General features: G+C 39.1%; 1 non-coding gene across 1 annotated transcript; it reads left to right on the forward strand.

Moving 5' to 3' along the window:
- The first annotated feature begins 17,671 nt into the window (after positions 1-17,671).
- LOC112716585 (small nucleolar RNA R71) lies at positions 17,672-17,779 on the forward strand. Its single transcript, XR_003160412.1, has one exon. It is a non-coding gene; the product is annotated as a small nucleolar RNA R71 (small nucleolar RNA).
- The last annotated feature ends 2,236 nt before the right edge of the window (positions 17,780-20,015 follow it).

Consider the following 20,015-nt stretch of genomic DNA (forward strand, 5'->3'; position numbering starts at 1 on the left):
TTTCTGCAATTTTTGCACGTGGCGTCTGTCACGCGTACACGTGGGTCACGCGTTCGCGTCATCTGAAGTTTTGCTCTTTTGCGCGTCTGCGTCAGTCACGCATCCGCGTCAATTGCGTTCTGCGCTAGGCACGCGTCCGCGTCGTCCATGCGTTTGCGTCATTTGTGTTTTGCGCTAAGCACGCGTCCGCATCGTCCATGCGTTTTTCCTTGCCACGCATACGCGTCGTCCACGCGTTCGCGTCACTCGTGCAGCTTCCAATCCACGCGTTTGCGTCAGGCACTCGAGCGCGTCACTGCGATTTCTTCCATTTTGCGCGGTCGCGTGAGCCATGCGTCCGCGTCGCTTCTCGCTGGTCATCTCCTTAATTTCTTGTGTTCCTTCCATTTTTGCAAGCTTCATCTCCATTCTCTAAGCCATTCCTGCCCTATGAAGCCTGAAACACTTAACGCACAGATCACGACATCGAATAGTATAAAAGAGAAATTAAAATACACAATGTAAAGCTTTAGGAAGCATGTTTTCAATCATAGAATAAATTTGGAAAGGAATTGTAATATCATGCAATTCATATGAATAAGTGGGTGAAAAGCTGATAAAAACCACTCAATTTAGCACAAGATAAACCATAAAATAGTGGTTTATCAACCTCCCCACACTTAAACATTAGCATGTTCTCATACTAAGCTCAAGGAGATAAAGAGAATGAATAAGGGGAAGTGAGATTCATGAAATGCAACCTATGTATATGAATGCAACTACATGCTAAAATGATTCTACTTACTTGGTAAAAAAGTAAATAAATCTTTCAAGAACAAATATGAATTGGATTTCACTAATTCAAATCACAAAATAAAGTACAAATGACTTGCAAGAAGAAAATAGCTCATGAAAGCAGAGAACAAGGAATCGAGCATCGAACCCTCATTGGAAGTGTATACACTCTAATCGCTCAGGTGTTCGAGGTTCGATTCTCTCAATTTTCTACCAATCTTGCTTTCTAAGGCTTGCTCTTCATCTAACAATCAACAAAAAATTTAATGCACAGATACACATATCAAGAGGTCTTTTAAGGGTTGTAATGGAGTTAGGGTCAAGGTAGGATTATATTTGGCCAAGTGGACTAAAATCTGAATCCTTAATTAACCTAAACTTTTCACCTAACTTAGGACAATCCATGTAATTACAATACAAAATCTAACTATCAATTAATTATGTTTTCCACATATTCATGCATCCTAATTTCGAGTACATTATATATGCATTGCTTTTACCATTTACCTTGGGGCATTTTGTCTCCTTTTTATTGTTTACTCTTTTTCTTTTTTTTTTCTCTTTTATCTTTTTCTTTTTTATTTTATTTTATTTTTTTATATTTTTTTCTTTTGTTTTTCTCAATGCATATGATTAAATTATTGAATGCATGAACATGTCCTAAACATTTCTTTCACATTATCATAAAGATATATAACACCCAATTCTTAAACCAAATGTTTCCAAACCCACTTTTTCCCACACTTAATTCATGATCACTCTTACTAGTCTAAGCTAACCAAGGATTCAAATTAAGGACATTATTATTTTCCGCTTAGAGTTAGTGATGAGCCAAAGTAAAGGACAAAGGGGTAAAATAGGCTCAAAATTGGTTTGCAAGGGATAACGAAAGGTAAAGGCCATATGGGTTTGTAAGCTTAGTGAAACAAGGCCTCAATCACATAAGTGCATGCATACATTAAACAATGGAAATATAGAATTAATCAAGACAAAGATCACAATTTTAGAGAGAAAAACACACACCAAAAATAAAATATTGGTTGATAAGATGCAACCAATCAAGTAGGTTCAAAATCTCACTGGTTTTGTGTCTTCAAGCTCTAAACCATGTTCTAGTATAATATTCCTTCGAACAAGTTTAATAAAAAGTTTTAATTTAAATTAGTGAAATACTCTAAAAAGTTTCTTGAAAAAAGAAAATATTACTTTAACCAAGTGGTAAAATATGCAATCAAACATGCAAATGCAACAACTAACAAGGAAAATAAACCATTAGTGTGGAGATAGAAGAGTAACTAACCCATGGAGATCGGTATCGACCTCCCCATACTTAAAGATTGCACCATCCTCGGTGCAGATGGACTTGTCTGTTGCCCCATATAGAAGTTTCTTTTTTCCTTTCTCGGTGGCCAGCCTGAAAGAAGAGGAAAAAGAAGAAAAAGTAACCCAGAAATAAAGATAAGAAAATAAATAAAGTCTGGGTGGGTTAATGCCAAATAATGAAGGTCTCAATTACATGGTAGCTACAGCATGTATGTGAGAAAGCAATAGAAGCACATGGCATACCAATGGTGCAAAATTTGCAACAAAGGGGAGGAGTGTGGGTAATGAAAGACAATATAAATTCATGTCAATGCAAAATTAATACAAGTATCATAAAATATTGGCATTGACTTAAATAATATTACCCAATAGTGTAAAACAAGTCACTGAGTACCAAAATAATACCAGAAAGATGCAATAGTTGAATATGAACAAGTAACACCAATGGAAAAATAATAAATTTAGAAAAGAAAAGAAAAATATGCACAAAATTAAAATACAATGAATGAAATATGCAAATAAATTAAGTAAAATAGAATTGAAGTGAAGAGGGATGAGAGAAGTTAAAGAGATAAAGTAAGAAAGAAAGAAGAAAGAAGAAAAGATAGAAGAAATTAGGATTAGAAAAGAAAAGATAAGATAATTGGTGCTGATCTGGATAAGTTGTGCGGCGCAGGCGACGCTGAAGCGTGAGTGACGCGGTCGCGTGGTGTGCGATAAGGTCAGGTGACGCGGACGCGTGGGTCACGCGATCATGTGTCCTGATTTGTGCGATTGGCGCGAGTGCAACTTCGCGTTCGCGCAACTCTCTGTTTCAAACTCATTTTGCCAAAAAAAAAAAAACTGGGTGACGCGTTGGCGTGGGTGACGTGATCGCGTGAGTGGCCATGTTTAAAAAACGATGCGGACGCGTGAGGCACGCGTTCGCGTGGTAGGGCTTGTGCTTCTAGCACGAGTCTAGCCCTACTCCATCATAACTCTCTTCCATGCACCCATTTACGTCGATTTTACAGGGCCATGCGTTCGCGTGGGTGACACGAACGCGTGGGGAGGCTATTTCGCAAATGACGCGGATGCGTCAGCGACGCGGTCGCGTGGGCATATTTGTGCTTGAGGCACACCTCCAGCCACGCTCTCGCGTGACTTTCTGTTCACTTTTCTTTTCTTCCTAATGCACTTGTGACGCGACCGCGCAAAATGGAGAAATTCACAGCAATGCGAAAGCGTACCTGACGCGAACGTGTGGATTGAAAGCTGCATGAGTGACGCGAATGCGTGGACGACGCGCACGCGTGGCACGGAAAATGCTGAGTGACGCGAACGCGTGGACGATGCGGCCGCATGACGTGCGCGATTTGCAGAATTACAGAAGTCGCTGGCAGAGATTCTGGGCCGCGTTTTAACCCAGTTTTCAGCCCAGAAATGCAGATTAGAGCCAGGGAACATGCAGAGACGAAGGACAACATTCATTCCACAACATTCTTAGTTTTTTAGATATGATTTTACTCCTCCTCTAGGTTTTTTCTCTACACATTCACAGTTCTTAGGATTTGGTTTTTATTGCTTTTTGGCTTGGGATATTAAGAAGAGTTATTACCTCCGCAAGATTTCATCACTCTAGTTTGTTCTCTTTACTTGTTGCTTACTCTTTCATATCCTTAATTTGTTTAGAGTTACAATTGGATTATTTTTAGGATTCATTAATACAAGAACCATTTTTATTTTTAATTGATCTTTTTTATTATTGTCTATCATGTCTTTCCTTATTCCTTATTTTTATTTTGTGAAATTTACATCCATGATGAGTGAGTAGTTCTCTAACTTGATTGGGAGTTGATTGAAAGGAGACCCTTGAGTTGGAATGTTCAAGAGTAAAATTGTAATTGAGTTTATTGTTGGATGGCTCTCTAGTCACTGACACTAATCATTTCCAAGGGAGAGGATTAGAACTTGTGAATAGAAGTAGACTTCCAACTTACTTGACTCTCCTTTACCTAGTAAAGGATAACTAAGTAGAACAACCTTCAATTATCAATTGATCTTGGACAAACTCCAACATGGATAGAACTTTCGATTAATCAACTCCCGGTCAAGATTTTTATTTAAATTACATCAATTCTCTAATTTAATTTCCCGTTTATCAAACTCAAAACCATTTTGGAAAACCTCTGATTAATAAGATAGCACATCTTCCTACAACTCATTGGGAGACGACCTGAGATTCATACTCCCAGTATTTTAATTCTAATTTTGTGACAACCTTTCTAAATTGATAAGCGGATTTTTGTTGGTTAAGAACTGTACTTGCAACATATCACTCATATTAATTTCTTAATCTGCCAATTTTTGCTACGTCAATTTTTGGCGCCGTTGCCGGAGAGTTGCAATAGAGTGCTAATTTATTGATCGGAATTTATTTATTTGCATTTTATTTTATTTTGTTTTTGTTATCATGAGCTATATGTCTCTTCCACTGAATGACTCATTCATTGCCTGATTCAAGCTTAGCCGCTTTTGATCCCGAAATTGAAAGAACTATTTCACGTATTAGGCGAGCTCGACGTCGGCTAGCCTTTGAGGGTGGTGAAGTGATTAACGTCAATTCACCAATCCAAGAATCTAAACCGCCATTTGAGGAAGAAACAAGCTCCTCTACTACTGATTCAGTTGATTCACGTGTAGATAACATATCAGCACCTAGGAGAGTTACTATCCAGGAAGCTGGAGCCCCAGATTTCACACTGCAGCCGTATCAAGCGCATCACCCAGCGGTGGCTGTAGATTTTGAAATAAAGACTGTACTACTTAACTTGATGCCCAAGTTTCATGGCTTACCTGCTCAAGAACCTATCAAGCACCTTAGGAATTTCTAGACAGCTTGTTTTACTGTTAAGCGTGATGGTGCTGATGAAACTTCTATTCTGTTAAAAGCCTTCCCATTCTCTCTTGAGGGAAAGGCAAGAGAGTGGTACTACACTCAACCCGGAGTAACTGTTTCTAACTGGGATACGCTTAGAAGAGAATTTTTAGAAAAATTCTTTCCAGCTGAAGTTACCGATAAATTGAGGAAAGATATTTCCATGATTGTTCAGGACAAATCTGAGACTCTCTACGAATATTGGAAGCGCTTCAACAATCTTCTGGAAGCATGTCCCCACCATATGATTGACAAGATAGTGTTGCTCGGATACTTCACATAGGGCATGAAACCTCAAGATAAGACCACATTGGAAGGTGCTAGCAATGGGTCTATGAAAAAGTACAAGACTACTGATGAGGCATGGCAATTGATCAGTGACTTAGCTAAATCTACTAGGAATCACAGGCAGAAACAAAGCCGGTCAAGAACTGTTGCAGAGGTATCCTCTAGCAAAGAGACTACTGCTCTAACTCAGAGAATATGTGAAATGACCAACTTACTGAAGCATATGTAATTGAGTCAACAACAAGCTCAGCAAGCTCAGCCTTCTCCATCACAGCAAATCCAACAGCTGGTTTCACAAAGAGTATGCGGGATCTGTGCTGATTATAGTCATTACACTGATGAATGTCCACAGTTCCAACAGGAAGACAACACTATGGCAGCCACTCATAACTTCTATGACCACCCCAATCAAGGAAACAATCAAGGTGGCAGCTACAACCATGGATGGCAAGACAATTCCAACCAAGGTTGGAGAGATAATTCTAATCAGGATTGGAGGGACAATCATAACAGAGGAGGCAGAGATAACAATGGGAACCAAGAGGAGCCAAGTCCACCAAAACACACCCCAGCTGAAGATGCAGTAGAAGTGGAAGATGTTGAAGAGGAAGAGGACATACATGATATAGTTGAAGAAGAGGAAACTCAACCACAGGGTGAAGCACCAAAGGATGTTGAAGCTGCAGATAACACACGTCCTGTCCCCTTTCTACAACTCACAAAGAAGCCCAGGAAGCAGATGGAACTTGACCCCAAAATGGTAGAAATATTCAAAAAGGTTGAGGTAACTGTTCCCTTTTTTGATGTCATTCAACAGGTACCTAAATATGCGAAGTTTCTAAAGGATTTATGTATACATAAGGATAAAATTAATAAATTAGAAACTATTCCCTTAGGTAGTTCTATCTCTGTTTTAATAGGAGGTATACCTGAAAAATGTTGTGATCTAGGTCCATGTATGGTCAACTGTACTATTGGAGGTGTGATATTCTCTAACTACATGTGTGATCTAGGAGTGTGTGTTAGTATAATGCCTTTATCTATATTTAATGCTTTAAGGCTCCCTCTTAAAAAGGTCGGCAGCTCATTTTGTGTTGGCAGATAAAAGCATTATTACAGTGATTGGAATTGCTGAAGATGTATTGGTGAGCATTAAGGAGCTCACATTTCCCATTGATTTTTATATCCTGGAAATGCCCCCTAATGACTTCGGGAGGCCATCATCAATCCTGCTTGAAAGACCATTCCTGAAGACTTCAAAGTTCAAGCTGGACGCATTTTCAGGAACTTATTCTTTTGAAATAGATGGCAGAATAGTGAAATTCAGTTTAAATGAAGCTATGAAGCATCCTCCGGAAGATCATTCTATCTCCCAGTGTGACATCATTGATGTAACCGTAGCTGAAGTTTACCAGGAAGAATTAGAAGAGAAGTACATAGGGCAAGGTCCAAGTGTGGGGATATTTTCAGAGGACAATGAGAGCACTTCACCATTATCACCAGCCCCAGATGACCAAGAGCCACGAGTTGAGCAGAAAATCGAATTAAAGCCCCTTCCTCCACACCTCAAGTATGCTTACCTTGAGGACAAGCGGAAGTTCCCAGTTATTATTGCAAGGGAGCTCACTTCCCAACAAGAAGAACAACTGCTTAGTGTATTGAGGACGCATAAGAAAGCAATTGGATGGAGCTTGGCGGATATAGTAGGCATCAGCCCTCAAGTTTGTGAACATAGAATATTCTTAGAAGAAGGAGCAAAGCCTATCCATCAACCTCAGAGAAGATTGAATCCTACCATCTTAGAAGTTGTCAAGAAGGAAGTAACCAGACTACTTGAAGCAGATATCATTTACCCCATTTCAGATAGCGAATGGGTCAGTCCATTACAAGTGGTGCCCAAGAAATCAGGAGTCACAATTGTAAGAAATGAGCAAGGAGAGCTTCTGACAACTAGAGTGCAGAATTCATGGAGAGTTTGCATTGACTACAGGCGTCTCAACCAAGCCACTCGCAAGGATCATTACCCCTTGCCATTCATTGATCAGATGCTTGATCGCCTGTCAGGTAAATCTCATTACTACTTTTTAGATGGTTATACAGGTTATTTTCAAATCCATATAGCTCCTGAAGATCAGGAAAAGACTACTTTTACATGTTCTTTTGGGATTTATGCTTATAAAAGAATGCCATTTGGCTTATGCAATGCACCAGCTACTTTCCAAAGGTGTATGATGAGTCTTTTCTCTGATCTCATTGAGACCTGTATGGAAGTTTTTATGGATGACTTTAGCGTATATAGTGATTCATTTAGCCTTTGCTTGGATAGTTTATCTAGAGTATTGGACAGGTTTGTTAGTTCAAACCTTGTTTTAAATTTCGAAAAGTGTCATTTTATGGTGAAATAAGGAATTGTTCTAGGACATATTATTTCTGATACTGGTATCTCTGTAGACCCAGCAAAGGTGGATGTTATTTCTAGTTTACCTTACCCCTCCTTCGTGAGGGAAGTCCGTTCGTTCCTTGGCCATGCAGGTTTTTACAAGAGATTTATTAAGGACTTCAGTAAGGTCGCATTACCTTTATCCAGATTGCTACAGAAAGACATCGAGTTCGAGTTCAGTAAAGATTGTGAGCAAGCTTTTGATAAGCTGAAGACCGCCCTGACTCAAGCTCCAATTGTGAGAGGACCAGACTGGAGCCAGCCATTTGAAATCATGTGCGATGCTTCCAATCATGCAGTAGGAGCAGCGCTGGTTCATCGTGAAGGTAAGGATCTTTTCGTAATCGCTTACGCGTCTAAAACTTTAGACGCTGCTCAGTCTAGTTACACTACTACTGAAAAAGAACTTCTACCTATTGTTTTTGCTCTGGATAAATTCCGAGTCTATTTACTGGGTACTAAGGTAGTAGTGTACTCAGACCATGTAGCTCTAAAGTATCTATTAGCAAAAAAGGAGTCTAAACCAAGGCTCATACGTTGGATACTGCTACTACAAGAATTTGATTTAGAAATTAAGGATAGGAGTGGTAACCAGAATCTAGTGGCAGACCACTTGAGTCGCCTTGAGCACATTAAGGATGCCTCCACTCCTATAAATGATGATTTCCAATTTGAAAACTTACAAGCAGTATCTGAAGTAGTCCCTTGGTATGCGCCTGTATCTAATTATCTAGTCAGCCACACTCTCTCTCCAAACTTTACTAAGAATCAAAGAGACAAGCTGAAAAGCGAGTCCAAATATTATATATGGGATGATCCATATTTATGGAGGTGTGGTGCTAACCAGGTAATTAGACGATGTGTGCCTCAATCAAAATTTCAGTCCATTTTAGAAGCCTGCCACTCATCTGAGAGTGGAGGACATTTTGGCCCTCAAAGAACAGCCAGAAAAATTCTAGACTGTGGATTCTGGTGGCCTACTCTTTTTAAAGACGCTGCTAAATTTTGTAAATCTTGTTCTCCATGGCAAAGGTTTGGTAATATATCCAAGAGGGACAAGATGCCTCAACAGATTATGCTTTTCTGTGACATTTTTTATGTTTGGGGCATTGACTTCATGTGTCCATTTCCAAATTCTAATGGTCATCTCTATATATTGTTAGCTGTAGATTATGTTTCTAAATGGGTGGAAGCAATTCCTACCCTCACTGATGATGCTAACACTGTTGTTTCCTTTGTTAGAAACCATATTATTTGTCGCTTTGGATCACCACGAGCAATCGTGAGCGATCAAGGCACCTATTTTTGTAACAGGCGACTAACAGGATTACTAAAGAGGCATGGAATAATTCATAAAGTATCAACAGCCTATCACCCCCAGACTAACGGGCAAGCAGAGGTGTCTAACAGAGAGATAAAATGCATACTACAAAAGATAGTCAAGCCTCATAGAAAGGACTGGAGCACCAGGCTCCAAGATGCGCTTTGGGCATATCGGACAGCATACAAGACACCCATTGGCATGAGTCCCTTCCGCTTAATTTATGGAATTGCTTGTCACCTCCCAGTTGAGGTAGAGCACAAAGCCTTTTGGGAAGTGAAGGAGTGCAACATGGGATTTAAGAAGGCCGGAGCTGAAAGAAAGTTGCAACTACAGAAATTAGAAAGCCTTCGCCTAGAAGCTTATGAAAACTCCAGGCTTTACAAGGAAAAGATGAAGGCTGTACATGATAAGCACATCAAGAGGAAAGAGTTTCAATCTGGAGACTTAGTCCTCCTTTACAACTCCAGATTGAGGCTCATGCCAGGCAAATTGAGATTAAGATGGGACGACCCTTATAGAGTAGAGAAGGCTGAACCATACGGAGTTTTCCACCTGAGTCATCCTTCAAGCTCCGAATTTATCAAAGTCAATGGACATTGCTTAAAGCCATATCATGGTGAAAAGATGAAGAAAAAGAAAGAGATCGAGACCTTCCTCTTGGAAGATCCACCTACAGCAGAAGACTGAGCTAGTGGAGCGTCCAACTTAAGGACGTTAAAGCAAAGTGCTGGGTGGGAGACAACCCACCTCGGTATGATCGTTCCTTTCTCTCTCCTTAATTTCCTTCTTCAATAACTCGTCTCAGCTACTGCCTATATTTTGCATCTCATTTGCATATTTCATAAAAAAAATACGCACGCGACACGACAGTGTCGCTGACGCATCCGCGTCATAGGTGCGTTGGGAAGAAAATAAAATGAACAGAGAGTCACGCGAGAGTGTGGCTGGAGGCGTGCCTTTGGCACAAATAGATCCACGCGACCGTGTCGATGATGCGTCCGCGTCATGTGCGCAATAGCCTCCCCACGTGTCCACGTCAACCACGCCAATGCGTGGCCCTGCGATTCGACGTAAAAGGGGTGTATGGTAGTAAGTTGCGCTGGAGTTGGGCTGAACTCGTGCTAGATGAACAAGCCCTACCATGCGTACGCGTGCCCCACGCGTCCGCGCCGTTCTCAAAGTTTGGCCATCCACGCGATCGCGTCAACCACGCGAACGCGTTACCGTAGAATTTGGCAAATTGAGTTTCGAAACAGAGAGTTGTGCGAGCGCGAGGCTGCCCTCGCGCCACTAGCATAAATCATGTCACGCGTCCACGTGACCAACGCGTCCGCGTCACCTCATTCAAGCGCTACCCGCGCGAACGCGTGACCCACGCATCCGCGTTGCATGCGCTGCACACTTTTTTTCAAATCTGCCAGATTATCTTATCTTTTCTTTCCCAAATCCTACTTCCCCCCTTCTTATTTCTTTTCCCCACTTCTTCCTTCTTCCTTCTTTCTCTCCTTCTACTCTCTCTCTCTCCCCACCATTATCAAGGTTTTTCTTTTCTTCTTCCCCCTTCTACTCTTATATTTATTTTTATGTTTTCTTTTTTTTTTCTTTTTACCTTCATTATCTATGTTCTCTTCTTCTCTCTTCTTCTTGTAATTGGTGTTGGATATTTATTTGGGTCATTAATTATTTTCTATACTTTTCTTGTGGATTATTGAGAAACTGTTTAACAATTATATATTATTTTTATAGGGTTGCTTGCATGTTTAATTTAACACTTTTCATACCTTATTTACCATGCATGCTAAGTGTTTGTGAAAAATCCCGTATGGCATTGTACACTACTTTCGGATTCTTTTATTCTACTACTCTAAATGCTTACTTTTCACAAATACCCTTTCTATATTTTATTGATTAAATATAATTGTTATTACAAACAGATTGTTAGTTTGACAGACTTGGTAATCTAACTTGGACATTGAATGCTTAATCTATGCCACTCATGCCTTTGCCGGCATGCCAATAAACACCTTGCATTTAACTATCATTATATGCACTTGCTATATTTCCATTGATGACTTTTCACATTTAGTCATGACCATGTGTTAACGTCACTCTTCTTTATTGTGCATTGATTACTAGTGCACGAAATTGTGATCTCAATGGCGCGAACAATTTGGTACGCACAGTTGTAATATCACTCTTTTTCACAACTTCGCACAACTAACCAGCAAGTGCACTGGGTCGTCCAAGTAATAAACCTTACGTGAGTAAGGGTCAATCCCACGGAGATTGTCGGTATGAAGCAAGCTATGGTCATCATGTAAATCTCAGTCAGGCGGATTCTAATGGTTATGATGGTTTTCAAATATAAAGATAAATAAAGCATAAAATAGAGATAGAGATGCTTATGTAATTCATTGGTGGGAATTTCAGATAAGCGCATGAAGATACTGTGTTCCTTCTGAATCTCTGCTTTCCTACTGCTTTCATCCAATCATTCTTACTCCTTTCCATGGCAAGCTGTATGTTGGGTTTCACCGTTGTCAATGGCTACCTCCTGTCCTCTCAGTGAAAATGGTCCAAATGCGCTGTCACAGCACGACTAATCATCTGTCGGTTCTCGATCATGTTGGAATAGGATCCAGTGATCCTTTTGCGTCTGTCACTACGCCCAACACTCGCGAGTTTGAAGCTCATCACAGTCATCCCATCCCAGATCCTACTCGGAATACCACAGGCAAGGTTTAGACTTTCCAGATCTCAAGAATGCTGCCAATGGATTCTAGCTTATACCACGAAGACTCTGATCTCACGGAATGGGAGGCTCGGTTGTCAGGCGAGGCAACCATGCGTCGTGGGTCAGGAATCCAAGAGATACACACTCTAGTATTCATAGGTAGAACGGAAGTGTTTGTCAGGCACGCGTTCATAATTGAGAATAGTGATGAGTGTCACGGATCATCACATTCATCAGGTTGAAGTGCGAATGAATATCTTAGAATAAAAATAAGCATGAATTGAATAGAAGAACAATAGTACTTTGCATTAATACTCGAGGAATAGCAGAGCTCCACACCTTAATCTATGGTGCGTAGAAACTCCACCATTGAAAATACATAAGTGATGAAGGTCCAGGCATCACCCTGAGGCCAGCCCCCAAGGACTAAGAACTAAATGTCCAAAGATTCCAAGATGAAAATACAATAGTAAAAAGTCCTATTTATACTAAACTAGTTACTAGGGTTTACAGAAATAAGTCTAAGTGCAGAAATCCACTTCCGGGGCCCACTTTGGTGTGTGCTTGGGCTGAGCTTGAGCTTTACACATGAAAAGGCTTCTCTTGGGGTTAAACGCCAAGTTGTAACGTGTTTTTGGCGTTTAACTCTGGTTTGTGATGTGTTTCTGGCGTTTTACTCAAGAATGCAGCATAGAACCGACGTTGAACGCCAGTTTACGTCGTCTAAGCTTGAATAAAGTATAGACTATTATATATTGCTGGAAAGCCCTAAATGTCTACTTTGCAATGCAATTGAGAGCGCGCCATTTGGAGTTCTGTAGCGCCAGAAAATTCATTCCGAGTGCAGGGAGGTCTGAATCCAACAGCATCAGCAGTCCTTTTTCCGCCTGAATCAGATTTTTGCTCAGGGCTCTCAATTTCAGCCAGAAAATACCTAAAATCACAGAAAAACACACAAACTCATAGTGAAGTCCAGAAATGTAAATTTTGCATAAAAACTAATAAAAACATCCCTAGAAGTAGCTAGATCCTACTAAAAACTACCTAAAAACAATGCCAAAAAGCGTATAAATTATCCGCTCATCACAATACCAAACTTAAATTGTTGCTTGTCCCCAAGCAACTGAAAATCAAATAGGATAAAAAGAAGAGAATATACTATAAATCCCAAAATATCAATGAATATTAGTTCTAATTAGATGAGCGGGACTTGTAGCTTTTTGCTTCTGAACAGTTTTGGCATCTCACTTTATCCTTAGAAGTTTAGAATGATTGGCATCCATAGGAACTCAGAGTTTAGATAGTTTTATTGATTCTCCTAGTTAAGTATGTTGATTCTTGAATACAACTACTTTTATGAGTCTTGGCCGTGACCCTAAGCACTTTGTTTTCCAATATTACCACCGGATACATAAATGCCACAGACACATGACTGGGTGAACTTTTTCAGATTGTGACTCAGCTTTGCTAAAGCCCCTAGTTAGAGGTGTCCAGAGCTCTTAAGCACACTCTTTTTGCTTTGGATCACGACTTTAACCACTCAGTCTCAAGCTTTTCACTTGGACCTTCATGACACAAGCACATGGTTAGGGACAACTTGATTTAGCTGCTTAGGCCTGGATTTTATTTCCTTGGGCCCTCCTATCCATTGATGCTCAAAGCCTTCGATCCTTTTTACCCTTGCCTTTTGGTTTTAAGTGCTATTGGCTTTTTCTGCTTGTTTTTTTTCTTTCTTTAAAATTATTATTTTTTTTCGCAAGCTTTGTTCTTCACTGCTTTTTCTTGCTTCAAGAATCAATTTTATGATTTTTCAGATCATCAATAACATTTCTCTTTTTCAACATTCTTTCAAGAGCCAACAATTTTAACATTCATAAACAACAAGATAAAAAATATGCACTGTTCAAGCATTCATTCAGAAAACAAAAAGTATTGTCACCACATCAATATAATTAAACCAATTTCAAGGATAAATTCAAAACTCATGTACTTCTTGTTCTTTTGTATTAGAAACATTTTTCATTTAAGAAAGGTGAAGGACTTATAGAATTATTCAGAGCCTTAAAACATAGTTACTAAATACTAATGTTCATGTAGTAAAGACTCAAAACATAGGCAAACATATAGCATAAAACTGAAAAACAGAGAGATAAGAACAAGGAAGTTAAGGAATGAATCCATCTTAGTGAGGGTGGCGCCTTCTTCTTGAAGGACCAATGGTGTCTTTAAGCTCCTCTATGTCTCTTTCTTGCCTTTGTTGCTCCTACCTCATAGCTCTTTGATCTTCTCTAATCTCATTGAGAATGATGGAGTGCTCTTGATGTTCCACCCTTAATTGGTTCATGTTATGACTCAATCCTTCTAGAGAAGTGTTGAGTTATTTCCAATAGTTGTTTGGAGAAAAATGCATCCCTTGAGGCATCTCAGGGATTTCTTGATGATGAGCTTCCTCATGCGTCTCTTGAGATCCATGAATGGGCTCTCTTGTTTACTCCATCCTTTTCTTAGTGATGGGCTTGTCTTCTTCAATGAGGATGTCTCCTTCTATGACAACTCCAGCTAAGTTGCATAGATGGCAAATGAGATGAGGAAAAGCTAGCCTTGCCAAGGTGGAGGGCTTTTCGGCTACTTTGTAGAGTTATAGAGAGATGACTTCATGAACTTCTACTTCCTCTCCAATCATGATGCTATGGATCATGATGGCCCGATCCACAGTTACTTCGAATCGGTTGCTAGTGGGGATGATGGAGCGTTGAATGAACTCCAACCATCCTCTAGCCACAGGCTTAAGGTCCAGTCTTCTCAATTGAACCGGTTTGCCTTTTAAGTCTCTTTTCCATTGAGCTCCTTCCACACATATGTCCATGAGGACTTGGTCCAACCTTTGATCGAAGTTGACCCTTCTAGTGTAGGGGCGTGCATCTTCTTGCATCATAGGCAAGTTGAACGCCAACCTTACGTTCTCCAGACTGAAATCTAAGCATTTTCCCCGAACCATTGTAAGCCAATTCTTTGGGTTTGGGTTCATGTTTTGATCATGGTTCCTTGTGATCCATGCATTTGCATAGAACTCTTGAACCATTAAGATTCTGACTTGTTGAATGGGATTGGAGAGAACTTCCCATCCTCTTCTTATAATTTCTTGTCGGATCTCCAGATATTCGCCCTTTTTGAGCTTTAAAGGGACCTCAGGGATCACCTTTTTCTTGGCCACAACTTCATAGAAGTGGTCTTGATGGGCTTTTGCGATGAATCTCTCCATCTTCCATGACTCAGAGGTGGAAGGAATTGTCTTCCCTTTCCTCTTTCTTGAGGTTTCTCTGGCCTTAGGTGCCATCAATGGTTATGAAAAAACAAAAAAGCTATGCTTTTACCACACCAAACTTAGAGTGTTGCTCGCCCTCGAGAAAAAGAAGAAAGAATAGAAGAAGAAGAAGAAGATATGGAGGAGAGGGAGAGAGGTGTGGGTTTCGGCCAAGGGGGAGAAGAGAGGGTAGTGTTGTGTGAAAATGAAGAATGATAGAGAGGTTTATATAGTGGAGGGAGAGGGGTTTGGGTTCGGTCATTTAGGGTGGGTTTGGGTGGGAAAGAGATTTCGAATTTGAAGGTAGGTGGGGTTTATGGGGAAGAGTGGATGGATGTGATTGGTGAAGGGGTAATGGGGAAGAGAGATTGAGGTGATTGGTGAAGGGTATAGTGTTATTGGATTGTGTGAAGAAGAGAGAAGTGGGGTAGGTGGTGATCCTGTGGGGGAGATCCTGAGGTGTCAAAAATTTCCCATCCCTGCACCTTTTAGGCGTGTAAAATGCCCTCTGTATGCAATCCTGTCGTTTAACGCTAGACTGATGCTTGTTTCTGGCATTATAAGCCTAAATGTAGCCTGTTTCTGGCGTTTAACGCCAGCCTGATACTTGTTTCTTGCGTTAAACGCCAGCTTGGTGCTTGTTTCTGGTGTTAAACGCCAGACAGATGCTTGTTTCTGGCATTTAAACGCCAGACAGCTCTTCCTCCAGGGTATGCTTTTTCTTCTGCTATTTTTTATTCTGTTTTTAATTTTTGCAATTGTTTTGTGACTCCACATGATCATAAACCTAATAAAACATAAAAGAACAGTAGAAATATAGATAAATAAAAATTGGGTTGCCTCCCAATAAGCGCTTCTTTAATGTCAATAGCTTGACAGTAAGCTCTCATGGAGCTTCACAGATATTCAGAGCATTGTTGGGACCTCCCAATACCAAACTTAGAGTTTGAATATTGGGGTTCAACACCAAACTTAGAGTTTGGTTGTGGCCTTCCAACACCAAACTTAGAGTTTAATTGTGGGGGCTTTGTTTGACTCTGTATTGAGAGAAGCTTTTCATGCTTCCTCTCTATGGTTACAGAGGAAGATCCTTAAGCTTTAAACACAAGGTAGTCCCCATTCAATTGAAAGACTAGCTCTCCTCCGTCAACATCAATCACAGCTCCTGCTATGGCTAGGAAGGGTCTTCCAAGGGTGATGCATTCATCCTCATCCTTCCCAGTGTCTAGGATTATGAAATCAACAGGGATGTAAAGGCTTTTAACCTTCACTAACACGTCCTCTACCAATCCATAAGCTTGTTTTATTGACTTGTCTACCATTTCTAATGAGATTCTTGCAGCTTGTACCTCAAAGATCCCTAGTTTCTCCATTACAGAGAGTGGCATAAGATTTATACCTGACCCCAGGTCACACAGAGCCTTCTCAAAGGTCATGGTGCCTATGGTACAAGGTATTAAGAATTTACCAGGATCTTGTTTCTTTTGAGGTAAAGTTTGCTGAACCCATGTATTTAGTTCACTAATGAGCAAGTGAGGTTCATCTTCCCAAGTCTCATTACCAAACAACTTGGCATTCAGCTTCATGATGGCTCATAGATATTGAGCAACTTACTCTTCAGAGTAAGAATAGTTCTCAGAGCTCATGAATGGCAGAAGAAAGTTTAATGGAATCTCTATGGTCTCTATATGAGCCTCAGATTTCTTTAGGTCCTCAATAGGGAACTCCTTTCTGTTTGGGGGACGTCCCATGAGGTCTTCCTCATTGGGATTCATGTTCTCCCCTTCCTAGTTGGATTCGGCCATTTTGATAATATCAATGGCCTTGCACTCTCTTTTTGGATTTTCTTCTGTATTGCTTGGGAGAGTACTAGGAGGAGTTTTAGTGATTTTCTTACTCAGCTGACCCACTTGTGCCTCCAAGTTTCTAATGGAGGACCTTATTTCATTCATGAAACTTAAAGTGGCCTTAGATAGATCAGAGACTATGTTTGCTAAGCTAGAGGGGCTCTGCTCAGAATTCTCTGTCTGTTGCTGAGAAGATGATGAAAAAGGCTTGCTATTGCTAAACCTGTTTCTTCCACCATTATTAAAGCCTTGTTGAGGCTTTTGTTGATCCTTCCATGAAAAATTTGGATGATTTCTCCATGAGGGATTATAGGTGTTTCCATAGGGTTCACCCATGTAATTCATCTCTACCATTGCAGGGTTCTCAGGATCATAAGCTTCTTCTTCAGAAGATGCTTCTTTAGTACTGTTGGATGCATTTTACAGTCCATTCAGACTCTGAGAAATCATGTTGAATTGCTGAGTCAACATTTTGTTCTGAGCTAATATGGCATTCAGAGCATCAATTTCAAGAACTCTCTTCCTCTGAGGCATCCCATTTCTCACATGATTCCTCTCAGAGGTGTACATGAATTGGTTATTTGCAACCATGTCAATGAGTTCTTGAGCTTCTGCAGGCGTTTTCTTTAGGTGAATGGATCTACCTGCAGAATGGTCCATTGACATCTTAGAGAACTCAGATAGACCATCATAGAATATATCCAAAATGTTCCACTCTGAAAGCATGTCAGAAGGACACTTTTTGGTCAACTGCTTGTATCTTTCCCAAGCTTCATAGAGGGATTCACCATCTTTTTGCTTGAATGTCTGAACATCCACTCTAAGCTTGCTCAGCTTTTGAGGAGGAAAGAACTTGGCCAAGAAGGCCGTGACCAGCTTATCCCAAGAGTCCAGGCTATCTTTAGGTTGTGAGTCCAACCATGTTCTAGCTCTGTCTCTTACAGCAAAAGGGAAAAGCATGAGCTTGTAGACTTCAGGATCTACTCCATTAGTCTTAACAGTATCACAAATCTACAAGAACTCAGTTAAAAACTAATAAGGATCTTCTGATGGAAGTCCATGAAACTTGCAGTTCTGTTGCATGAGAGCAACTAGTTGAGGCTTCAGCTCAAAATTGTTTGCTCCAATGGCAAGGATTGAGATGCTTCTTTCATAAAAATTGGAAGTAGGTGTAGTATAATCACCAAGCATCCTCCTTGCATTATTGTTGGGTTCGGCCATGTCTCTTTCTTTTTTGAGATTCTCTGTAAGGTTTTCTCTGGATTGTTGTGCTTTAGCTTCTCTTAGCTTCCTCTTCAGAGTTCTTTCAGGTTTAGGATCTGCTTCAACAAGAATGTCCTTGTCCTTGCTTCTGCTCATATGAAAAAGAAGAGAACAGAAAAGAAGAGGAATCCTCTATGTCACAGTATAGAGATTCCTTTATGTGAGTAGAAGAAAAGAAGAATAAGAATGAAGAAGAGAAAAATTCGAACACAGAAGAGAAGAGAGGGTTTGAATTTTAAGATGAAGAGAAGTGTTAGTAAATAAATAAAATAAATAGAAAGAGATGAGAGGGAGAGAATTTCGAAAGTTATTTTTGAAAAAAAAGGTTAGTGATTTTTGAAAATTAAGAGAAGAAATAAAATTAAAATTAAAATTTGAAACAATTAGTTAAATAAAAAGATTTTTGAAAAAGAAGGAGGTGATTTTCGAAAATTAGAGAGAGGAAAGTAGTTAGGTGGTTTTGAAAAAGATAAGAAATAGTGAAACAAACAAAAAGTCAATTAGTTAGTTGAAAAAGATTTGAAAATCAATTTTGAAAAGATAAAGAGTTAGAAAAGATTTTTGAAATTGATTTTGAAAAAAAAAAGATATGATTGAAAAGATATGATTGAGATTTGTTTTGAAAAAGATTTGATTTTTAAAATTAGAATTGATTACTTGACCAACAAGAAACTAAAAGATATGATTATAGAATTTAAAGATTGAACCTTTCTTAACAAGAAAGTAACAAATTTTAAATTTTTGAACCAATCACATTAATTGTTAGTAAAGTTTTCGAAAATTATGAAATAAAATTAAGAAAAAGATTTTGAAAATCAATTTTTAAAATTTTCAAAAAATAATAAGAAAAATGAAAAAGATTTGATTTTTGAAAAAGATTTTGAAAAGATAGGATTTTTAAAATTGAAATCTTGACTTGACTAACAAGAAACAAATTATTTTAAAAAATTTTGACTAAGTCAACCCAAAGATTTTGAAATTTATGAGAGAAATTAGAGAAAGATATTTTTTATTTTTGAATTTAATTTGGAAAGAGAAAAACAACAAAATGACTCAAGACATAAAAATTATGAATCAAAACAACTAATGCATGCAAGAACAATATGAATATCAAGATGAACACCAAGAACACTTTGAAGATCAAGATGAACATCAAGACTTATTTTGGAAAAATTTTCAAGAAAAGAAAAACATGCAAGACACCAAACTTATAAATTTTTCATGTTTAGACACTATGAATTCAAAAATGCATACGAAAAATAACAAAAGACACAAAACAAGAAAATATGAAGATCAAACAAGAAGACTTACCAAGAACAACTTGAAGATCATGAAAAACACCATGCATGAGTTTTTCGAAAAATGCACAAATTTTAAAAAAAAATATGCAATTGACACCAAACTTGAAAATTGACACTAGACTCAAACAAGAAACGCAAATATTTTTTTGATTTTATGATTTTATTAATTTTTTTTATTTTTCGAAAATATTTTTAGAAAAAACAAAAAAGAAGAAAAAAATTTTGAAAACTTTTTTGAAAATAAAATGAAATAAAATTACCTAATCTGAGCAACAAGATGAACCGTCAGTTGTCCAAACTCAAACAATCCTCGGCAACGGCACCATAAACTTGGTGCACGAAATTGTGTTCTCAATGGCGCCAACAACTTGGTACGCACAATTGTAATATCACTCTTTTTCACAACTTCGCACAACTAACCAGCAAGTGCACTAGGTCGTCCAGGTAATAAACCTTACGTGAGTAAGGGTCGATCCCACGGAGATTGTCGGTATGAAGTA

Source organism: Arachis hypogaea, chromosome 1, assembly GCF_003086295.3.
Source record: "Arachis hypogaea cultivar Tifrunner chromosome 1, arahy.Tifrunner.gnm2.J5K5, whole genome shotgun sequence".
Classification (NCBI taxonomy): domain Eukaryota; kingdom Viridiplantae; phylum Streptophyta; class Magnoliopsida; order Fabales; family Fabaceae; genus Arachis; species Arachis hypogaea.